The following is a 10000-nucleotide window of genomic DNA, read 5'->3' on the forward strand; positions in this document are numbered from 1 at the left end:
AAGCAAGCGCTAGATCTTTCCAATACACGCAAGTGTATCGGTTGGCTTAAGTTCAGGATTTTTAGGCTTCAGACAGGAACCACGTTCGCGGTTTACCTTAGAAAAACAGCAAAGCAGTTTAGAGAGCAGCCTCTGCAACCATCTATGGGCAATGCTGCAAAATACAGTGAGAAAGATGAAATAATCCTATAAATCATAAACAAGATAACTTTTCATACCCCATCATCATCCAGAAGCTGATTCCTTGACTTCTGCATTCAAACATGCGGTGGAACATCTCAAAAGAATTTTTCAGTATCTGTGAAAATGAAGTTCAGCTCAGTGCTTTGCCTCAACAACACAACCATGTGCAGAGACGTCTAGTAAACAGGAGATCCCAGGAGAAGTGAACAGGAGCATTTAAATCCCAGCAATGCCTCTTGAGGGGCACTTCTGTTGCTATGCAGATCAGACTGGTTTCAGTGGAGGAAATGAAATCTTTGCTTCATGTCTGACCGTTAACAGCTCATGGGTTAAAGTCACACAATGCACAAGCTTTCTGATTAGCCAAGATTAGAGTCCTATCTTGTGTATCCCTAGCACAACTGCTGTCAACATTATGATCCGGTCATTAGCTACATTGCGACTGCAATTCTTTTTACCACACCTTTAAACATTTGTCTGTTAGGACGATGACTAGAGCAGATAATTTCTTGCATTTGCATTGGTTTGGCTGCCTTCTTCTGACATATAATTTGACCTGTGGTTGCGATTATTCAGCTGTTGGGGACCTTTGCAAGCATCAAATCAAGTGTATGAGGCTCATTCACAGAAACGCAACAGAATAATGCTGCTGCCAAATCGTCATTCGTGTGGTAACATGATGTCTCGGATTTGTAGGACCTTATACCACAAAACGTTTAATCTATGGGTGATGAGGAGATACCTTATTTAATATGTTATCTAGCGCTTACTCCAGTGTGTATATGTTGAGGTCTCCATGCTACAGTGCTATCCAAGCAGTGTCTACTGCAACAATCATCTGTTGGTGCGAAAGCTATCCCTTTCTTGCCTTTCTTACAGCCAGAGTTGAATAACTTTGCAAGTCAGACAGGGATCTGTGGCAAATTCCATGGTGAAATCAAGGCATTCTGTGGACGCTGTTGACAGCTTGTGGGATCAGCACCTGCCATAGTTGTTTGCATTTGGTGGAATTTGATTAGTAGCAACAGAAAAGCATCTGCCCAATGAACTCGAGCATCCATGAATCTTGGAGAGCCTGAAAAAAAACACCCTGGTTGGCTCTGTGATGCAATGGATAGCGTGTTGGACTTCTGGACTCAGCTGTGGAGCTATTCAAAGGTTGCGGGTTCGATGCCCCGCCAGAGACACTAACTTGTTACCTTCTTTTTATCCACACACCATGTCTAAAATGAAATCTTTGGTCAGGAATCCCTGTTCAAGATGCACTTTCCTATGTGCCATATTTGATTGAATGACTTGTCAGCTGAATTTAAGAAATATCATTGTTTTCCACATGTTTCCGCCCATTTGTCCCAAATCAAGCCCTCAGCTCAACTCCAGCTTCAACAAAAGGTTACGACATTGATTCACGCAATCCTTATGGGACAAAGAGCCAAAGTCCACAGCAGCAATCTGATGAACGCTTGCTTGCTTTTAGATGTGCATGGCATGTGGATTTTAATTCCTCCCCCCTGACTGTTGTGATATGCTTGTTAGGACTATGGCTGGAGATCAGCCATAACCTTTTGTTTGCTGTGGCTTGTGTGCCATTTACAGATCTAAAACTTGACATTTTCTTAAGGATTTTCACCCGTTTTGGGATCTTATCAAGCCGAAATCAAAGTTAGGATGTGCAAACAAACATCAAAGCATTTGCATGGCATCGCTGGTTGAGTACTCGTCTTACGAGCTCAGCGAGGTTTGCATGCGGATGGAGGAAATATTAGCATTGCAATCAGATTACGTCTTGGCCAGGAGAGTCTCGGTTAAAAGTGCTGGGTCATGCCTAAGGTGCCGCGCAGGCCATTGGCACTGTGGCTTAGCTGGTGAAAGCACCTGTCTTGTAAACAGGAGATCCTGGGTTCAAATCCCAGCAGTGCCTGTTGTGAGTTTCATCTCTTGGTACACCAGACAAGGTCTGGGTCCAACTGCATGAGGAACTCAAGGCTTAAGTGCTTGTGGTCTCAGGTTGTGGCAGGGTATCTTGCTTTCAGCCAGGATTTCTGCTCAGTTTTCATGTGTTTTCCAGAGGTAGACACATGTCCATGGTGTCAAGCAAGTTAGCTCTATTCCTCCCACAGAAGTGAATGAAAACTGGCATTTTGATTTGCAAGAATTGAATCATTTTCTGAGTAGCCGTGGAACATCTTTGTTACGTCCCCAGGTCTAGGGTCCCAGGGCGTAATAAATAATAAAATCTTGAACAACCAACTTGGTCTTTGTTTTCTTTTATTTTTTTACACACACACACACACACACACACACCGGAAGCTCTCGGCTTCAGGGTTGGGCCAAGGCCAAAACAATAAACAAAAACCCCGCCCTATCTCCTCCCAAAACTAACTAAGCTACAAAGAAAACTAAACCAAAAACACAGGGCTAAACTAACTCCCTAACTAAACATTCAAAACAGGAGAAAACGGGTCTAACTGAAATGGCACCCAACCCCTACTGCTTCCACAAAAGAAATACATATATAAACAAAAAGATAACTATTAACAATATCTACAACAATATAACATTTAACATAAACACAAGAGACCAAAACACACACCCCACAAGCTCACAACACAGGCGCGACCAACAGCTTTCTATTTTGTAACATAAACCAACACAAGCAACAATCTCCAAACACATCACACAGCGCGCCCTTCCGGCTTCCCCCCGCAATCTTAAAAAGACGCGCAGGTCCAAAGACGGCCAATCCTGGCGCACGTCACGCACGTCCAATCAGGGCGGGGCCACCTGCAGGAAAGGGAAAGCGAGAGAGAGAGAGAGAAAAAGAGCGCGCGTGCACGCCGCCACCAGCATCCGCGCATTTACGCCTACATTTACATGCCACACACACGGGCATGTAACACCCCCACCCATAAAAGTCAAAAATCCTATTTTGACTAAAAACATACAGAATAACTAAGGATACCCAACAACAGAAAAAAGATATGCTTCGCAATTTTTTTTCACACCAGATAACACCTTTTGTATTAACCTTTGAAAGGGAGCTAGAGCGTTTCGCATACCAAAGGCCATAACGGTATATCGCAAGAAATTATCTGGTGTTACGAACGCGGAGACATCCGAAGCACGCTGCGTAAGTGGCACCTGCCAATAACCCTTTAACAAATCCAATTTTGTTACGAGGAATGAGGCACCAACACAGATCAGCACAGTTGCACAGATTAAAATAGTTGCAAAACATGTAGGCAATGATGGACCAGCCTTCTGCGCCGCCGCTAACTGCGAGCGTCCCATCTGTAATGGTAAAACGTCATGGTTGGGTAAAATTGGTTCAACAGACAGTTTTCCCGTCATAGGTGTAGATTGCATAAAAGAATCAGACAAATCCACTACATCGTCAAATTTTCGTGCCTGTGCACGTGTAACTACACATGATGAAAATACAGCAGGAAATTGAGAAGAGAGGTCACTTTTCACATCTGTTATAGGGGTATCTACAACAATTGGTTGTGGAAAAACAACACCACCAGCTAGGTCATTTCCTAAAATAATCTGTACTCCGTCAACAGGGAGTTCAGCACAAATTCCAACACACACTTCCCCCTTTACGATGTCAGTTTGAAGGTAGACAGTATGGAGCGGAACTTTAACACAGCCTGCTCCTATGCCCCGCAAAATTACATCAGCTCCCGTGTACGTTTTCTGTGACAAAGGTAGTGTGCCAGCTAGCATCAAGCTTTGGGCTGCCCCTGTATCCCGCAGAACAGACACTGACCTGGGAATTCCTTCCGAGCTGTCTGCCACCCATCCCTGCAACATGAAGGGTTTATATGCCGCTATTGTTGGATCAGGTAAAACATGTTCTCTTTGTCTTTTAATAAAACCTACAGTTTTAGATTTCGCTGATGCATTTTTTTTCTTTTTCCAGGCTTCGCAGTCTGAAATAAGATGATCTTTACTGAGGCAATAAAAACAGACTCTACCTCCCCCCGTGCGATACTGAGAACTTCTAAAAACCCCTCCCCTCGCCGGTCTCACATCACCAGCCGAAGGATTCACCTGCCCTTCAACCCCACGGACAGCAAATTTATCAGTTCTCAACGTGGGAGTAAAAACTGTTCGGTGTGTTAAAACGAACTCGTCAGCCAGCACAGCGGCTGCTGACAGAGACGTGACTTTTTGTTCGTTTAAGTGAATGACTATATTTTCAAATATACAGTTTTTAAAGTCTTCTAGTAAGATTAACTCTTTTAAGGCTTCAAAGGTAGTAGTTTTAGTTGCCGCACACCACTTTTCAAAAAGAGCTTGCTTTTCTCGGGCGAACTCAACAAAAGTTTGTTTGTCTATCTTCTTATGGGCTCTAAATTTTTGTCTATACGCCTCCGGTACTAACTCATAAGCACGGAGGACAGTTTGTTTAACCACGTCGTAATCTAGACTTTGTTCTATTGGCAACGCTGAACAAACGTCTTGCGCTTTGCCGGTTAGCTTACATTGTAAAATTAGAGCCCACATCGCTCTTGGCCACTGCAAAGTAGCTGCCACACGTTCAAAGGCTATAAAATAGCTATCCACTTCGGTTTCTCTAAACGGAGGGACTAAATTAATATGTTTGCTCACGTCAAAATTCGGCAAAGAAATAGTTACTGGGGCAGAAACGACACTAGAAGAGACCGGCGCAGGCCCCGTAGGTAACTGAGCAAACGACGGAGAAGCAGGGGAACTCTCCAACGCGCTCTCAGCCCGGTGAAGCCGGCTGTGATCTCGCTGAAAACGCTCCCTCTCTATCTCAAGCTCTAGTTCCCTTAAACGAAGCCTTTTTGCCTCAGTTTCTTCTCGTTTAATTTCCAATTCTATTTCTTTTGCTTTTAAATTTAATAGTTGGTCCGAATTTGTTAATAATGACGTGGGAGGTGGTGCAGTTAATTGGTACCTGGAAGTTGTGGGTGAGTGTGGCGTAGATGGTGGCTTCACGTCGACTTCCGTCGGCGTTGAAGAGCTCCTATCATCAGCATCCCTTCCAGAATCCTCAGGCAGAATCTGCTGTTTAACCAATTGTTTATATAATATTTTTTTCACCTCCGTTTTTGAGACATTACGTGGCACATCCACTCCAAAAAAATCAGCTATTTTAAACAAATCGTCTTTACGACAGTGATTAAACTGCTCCGTGCTAGGAGATAGCGTAAAGGCAATTAGATCAAAATCCATTTTTTTTTTTTATATGTACCAACTGTACAAACAAACTAAAGAAGGCAGCCAAACAAACTATTGTATAATCCGCAATCGCCGAGCCCTCACTTTATTAATGAGCCACCCACTTTCTTATTTGCCCGGGCAATGGACGAGCCCCCACTTTATTATTCGCAATGGACGAGCCCCCACTTTGTTACGTCCCCAGGTCTAGGGTCCCAGGGCGTAATAAATAATAAAATCTTGAACAACCAACTTGGTCTTTGTTTTCTTTTATTTTTTTACACACACACACACACACACACACACCGGAAGCTCTCGGCTTCAGGGTTGGGCCAAGGCCAAAACAATAAACAAAAACCCCGCCCTATCTCCTCCCAAAACTAACTAAGCTACAAAGAAAACTAAACCAAAAACACAGGGCTAAACTAACTCCCTAACTAAACATTCAAAACAGGAGAAAACGGGTCTAACTGAAATGGCACCCAACCCCTACTGCTTCCACAAAAGAAATACATATATAAACAAAAAGATAACTATTAACAATATCTACAACAATATAACATTTAACATAAACACAAGAGACCAAAACACACACCCCACAAGCTCACAACACAGGCGCGACCAACAGCTTTCTATTTTGTAACATAAACCAACACAAGCAACAATCTCCAAACACATCACACAGCGCGCCCTTCCGGCTTCCCCCCGCAATCTTAAAAAGACGCGCAGGTCCAAAGACGGCCAATCCTGGCGCACGTCACGCATGTCCAATCAGGGCGGGGCCACCTGCAGGAAAGGGAAAGCGAGAGAGAGAGAGAGAAAAAGAGCGCGCGTGCACGCCGCCACCAGCATCCGCGCATTTACGCCTACATTTACATGCCACACACACGGGCATGTAACATTTGCCTGATGTTGACATTTGGTTACATTTAAATGAGGACAATGGCTGTCAATAAGCTAGTATATATATATATATATATATATATATATATATATATATTTTTTTTTTTTTTTTTTTGCTGTAAACTGTATGCCAGTTGCAAATATATAACATACAGTGTGTTTGAAGTTTGTTTATTTTTGCAAGCCTGAAATCTACTGCAACAGGCATGATCTTTGCCTGCAATGAACTTGGAACAACCTGAGTCGAAACACCATGACTGGCAGTTTTGGCGTGCTCTGTGTAGCATGGTATAGCACTGTGGGACTTCATTCATGGTCCTATCATGCTGCATGCCAGTGGAGACAATCTTAGCTTGATAGTCAAGTTCCTGTGCTGGAGCATCTCAGATACGCGAGAGTATATGCGAGAGGCTAAGGTTTGGTTGTGGCGCTGTGGCTTAGTTGGTTAAAGTGCCTGTCTAGTAAACAGGAGATCCTGGGTTCGAATCCCAGCAGTGCCTCTCACTGTGCACCTCTGTTGCTATGCAGGTCAGACTGGTTTCTGTGGAAAAAAGGAAATCTTTGCTTTATGTCTGACCATTAAATGGGTTAAGGTCACACAATGCACAAGCTTTCTGATTAGCCAAGTTTACAGTCCGATCTTGTGTATCCGTAGGTCATTAGCTATATTGCAAATTGTACATTGCCCAAGATTGCACTACACACTGCACTTCAATATATATAAATATATGTGTATGTATACATAAAATTACATTACTGAAAGCTCGCTTGTGCCCATTTTCTAAGAAAGCATACAGTGATAAGTTGCTGAAAGCTACTACGATCCGATGTGGATGTCTTTGTCTGATCCAGAGTAGACGTTTTACCTTAGCAAAACAGGAAAGCAGTTTAGAGAGCAACCTCTCCAACCATCTATGGGCAATGCTGCAAAATACAGACAGAAAGATGAAATGAACCTATGAATCATGAACAATGACAACTTTTCATACCCAATTGTCAAATAGAAGCTGATTCCTTGACTTCACCAATCAAACATGTGCTGGGACATCTCAAAAGAATTTTTCAGCATGCGTGAAAAGGAAGTTCAGCTCAGAACCTGTAGCCTTGATTTTGGCACCCTGCTCCGTGCTTTGCCTCAACAACACAACCATGTCTACATCGTCCAAAAAATTGAAGAAGCAAGCGCTTGATGAAGAAAAGTGCCAACTTCTTCGCTAGCAAGCAAAGCTATGCTGTGAGAGGTCAAGGTTATTGATCCAAATCCATACACGATTTCCTAAATGCAACAAAGACAGGGGCTCTTGTCAGAAGTGGGATTCGAACCCACGCCTCCAGGGGAGACTGCGACCTGAACGCAGCGCCTTAGACCGCTCGGCCATCCTGACACAGCCATCTCTGGAAAAGTCACGTCTTGCACGGATTACAGGTCGCTGGCCACCCAATCATATAACCGATCGGATGTCTATGAGGCAGCTTGTCATTGGAAGACAGATCAACGTTGGGAAGGGGTGACAGGATTTCTCCACCAAAGCAGCAGCTATTGAGGATGAAAAAGGGGGATTTTTAGGCTTCAGACAGGAACCACGTTCGCGGTTTACCTTAGAAAAACAGCAAAGCAGTTTAGAGAGCAGCCTCTGCAACCATCTATGGGCAATGCTGCAAAATACAGTGAGAAAGATGAAATAATCCTACAAATCATAAACAAGATAACTTTTCATACCCCATCATCATCCAGAAGCTGATTCCTTGACTTCTGCATTCAAACATGCGGTGGAACATCTCAAAAGAATTTTTCAGTATCTGTGAAAATGAAGTTCAGCTCAGTGCTTTGCCTCAACAACACAACCATGTGCAGAGACGTCTAGTAAACAGGAGATCCCAGGAGAGGTGAACAGGAGCATTTAAATCCCAGCAATGCCTCTTGAGGGGCACTTCTGTTGCTATGCAGATCAGACTGGTTTCAGTGGAGGAAATGAAATCTTTGCTTCATGTCTGACCGTTAACAGCTCATGGGTTAAAGTCACACAATGCACAAGCTTTCTGATTAGCCAAGATTAGAGTCCTATCTTGTGTATCCCTAGCACAACTGCTGTCAACATTATGATCCGGTCATTAGCTACAGTGGTGTGAAAAACTATTTGCCCCCTTCCTGATTTCTTATTCTTTTGCATGTTTGTCACACTTAAATGTTTCTGATCATCAAACACATTTAACTATTAGTCAAAGATAACACAAGTAAACACAAAATGCAGTTTTTAAATGATGGTTTTTATTATTTAGGGAGAAAAAAAATCCAAACTTACATGGCCCTGTGTGAAAAAGTAATTGCCTCCCTGAACCTAATAACTGATTGGGCCACCCTTAGCAGCAATAACTGCAATCAAGCGTTTGCGATAACTTGCAACGAGTCTTTTACAGAGCTCTGGAGGAATTTTGGCCCACTCATCTTTGCAGAATTGTTGTAATTCAGCTTTATTTGAGAGTTTTCTAGCATGAACCGCCTTTTTAAGGTCATGCCACAACATCTCAATAGGATTCAGGTCAGGACTTTGACTAGGCCACTCCAAAGTCTTCATTTTGTTTTTCTTCAGCCATTCAGAGGTGGATTTGCTGGTGTGTTTTGGGTCATTGTCCTGCTGCAGCACCCAAGATCGCTTCAGCTTGAGTTGACGAACAGATGGCCGGACATTCTCCTTCAGGATTTTTTGGTAGACAGTAGAATTCATGGTTCCATCTATCACAGCAAGCCTTCCAGGTCCTGAAGCAGCAAAACAACCCCAGACCATCACACTACCACCCCCATATTTTACTGTTGGTATGGTGTTCTTTTTCTGAAATGCTGTGTTACTTTTACGCCAGATGTAACGGGACACGCACCTTCCAAAAAGTTAAACTTTTGTCTCGTCGGTCCACAAGGTATTTTCCCAAAAGTCTTGGCAATCATTGAGATGTTTTTTAGCAAAATTGAGACGAGCCTTGATGTTCTTTTTGCTTAAGTGGTTTGCGCCTTGGAAATCTGCCATGCAGGCCGTTTTTGCCCAGTCTCTTTCTTTTGGTGGAGTCGTGAACACTGACCTTAATTGAGGCAAGTGAGGCCTGCAGTTCTTTAGTTGTTGTCCTGGGGTCTTTTGTGGCCTCTCGGATGAGTTGTCTCTGCGCTCTTGGGGTAATTTTGGTCGGCCGGCCACTCCTGGGAAGGTTCACCACTGTTCCATGTTTTTGCCATTTGTGGATGATGGCTCTCACTGTGGTTCGCTGGAGTCCCAAGGCTTTGGAAATGGCTTTATAACCTTTACCAGCCTGATAGATCTCAATTACTTTTGTTCTCATTTTTTTCTGAATTTCTTTGGATCTTGGCATAATGTCTAGCTTTTGAGGTGCTTTTGGTCTACTTCTCTGTGTCAGGTAGCTCCTATTTAAGTGATTTTTTGATTGAAACAGGTGTGGCAGTAATCAGGCCTGGGGGTGACTACAGAAATTGAACTTTTAACTGTGATAAACCACAGTTAAGTTATTTTTTAACAAGGGGGGGCAATTACTTTTTCACACAGGGCCATGTAGATTTGGAGTTTTTTTTCTCCCTTAATAACATAATCTTCATTTAAAAACTGCATTTTGTGTTCAATTATGTTATCTTTGACTAATAGTTAACGGTTTTTGATGAGCAGAAACATTTAAGTGTGACAAACATGCAAAAGAATAAGAAATCAGGAAGGGGGCA

At 43.1% G+C, this 10000-nt stretch overlaps 1 protein-coding gene and 1 non-coding gene across 2 annotated transcripts in view; both read right to left on the minus strand.

Moving 5' to 3' along the window:
• Positions 1-10000, minus strand: part of LOC128524461 (nuclear factor 7, brain-like) — a 561325-nt gene that overhangs the window by 172123 nt on the left and 379202 nt on the right. The gene's annotated exons all lie outside the window — the stretch shown is intronic.
• Positions 7582-7664, minus strand: trnal-cag (transfer RNA leucine (anticodon CAG)). The gene has a single exon. It is a non-coding gene; the product is annotated as a tRNA-Leu (tRNA).

This window comes from Clarias gariepinus, chromosome 5 (genome assembly GCF_024256425.1).
Source record: "Clarias gariepinus isolate MV-2021 ecotype Netherlands chromosome 5, CGAR_prim_01v2, whole genome shotgun sequence".
In the NCBI taxonomy this organism is placed as follows: Eukaryota; Metazoa; Chordata; class Actinopteri; order Siluriformes; family Clariidae; genus Clarias; species Clarias gariepinus.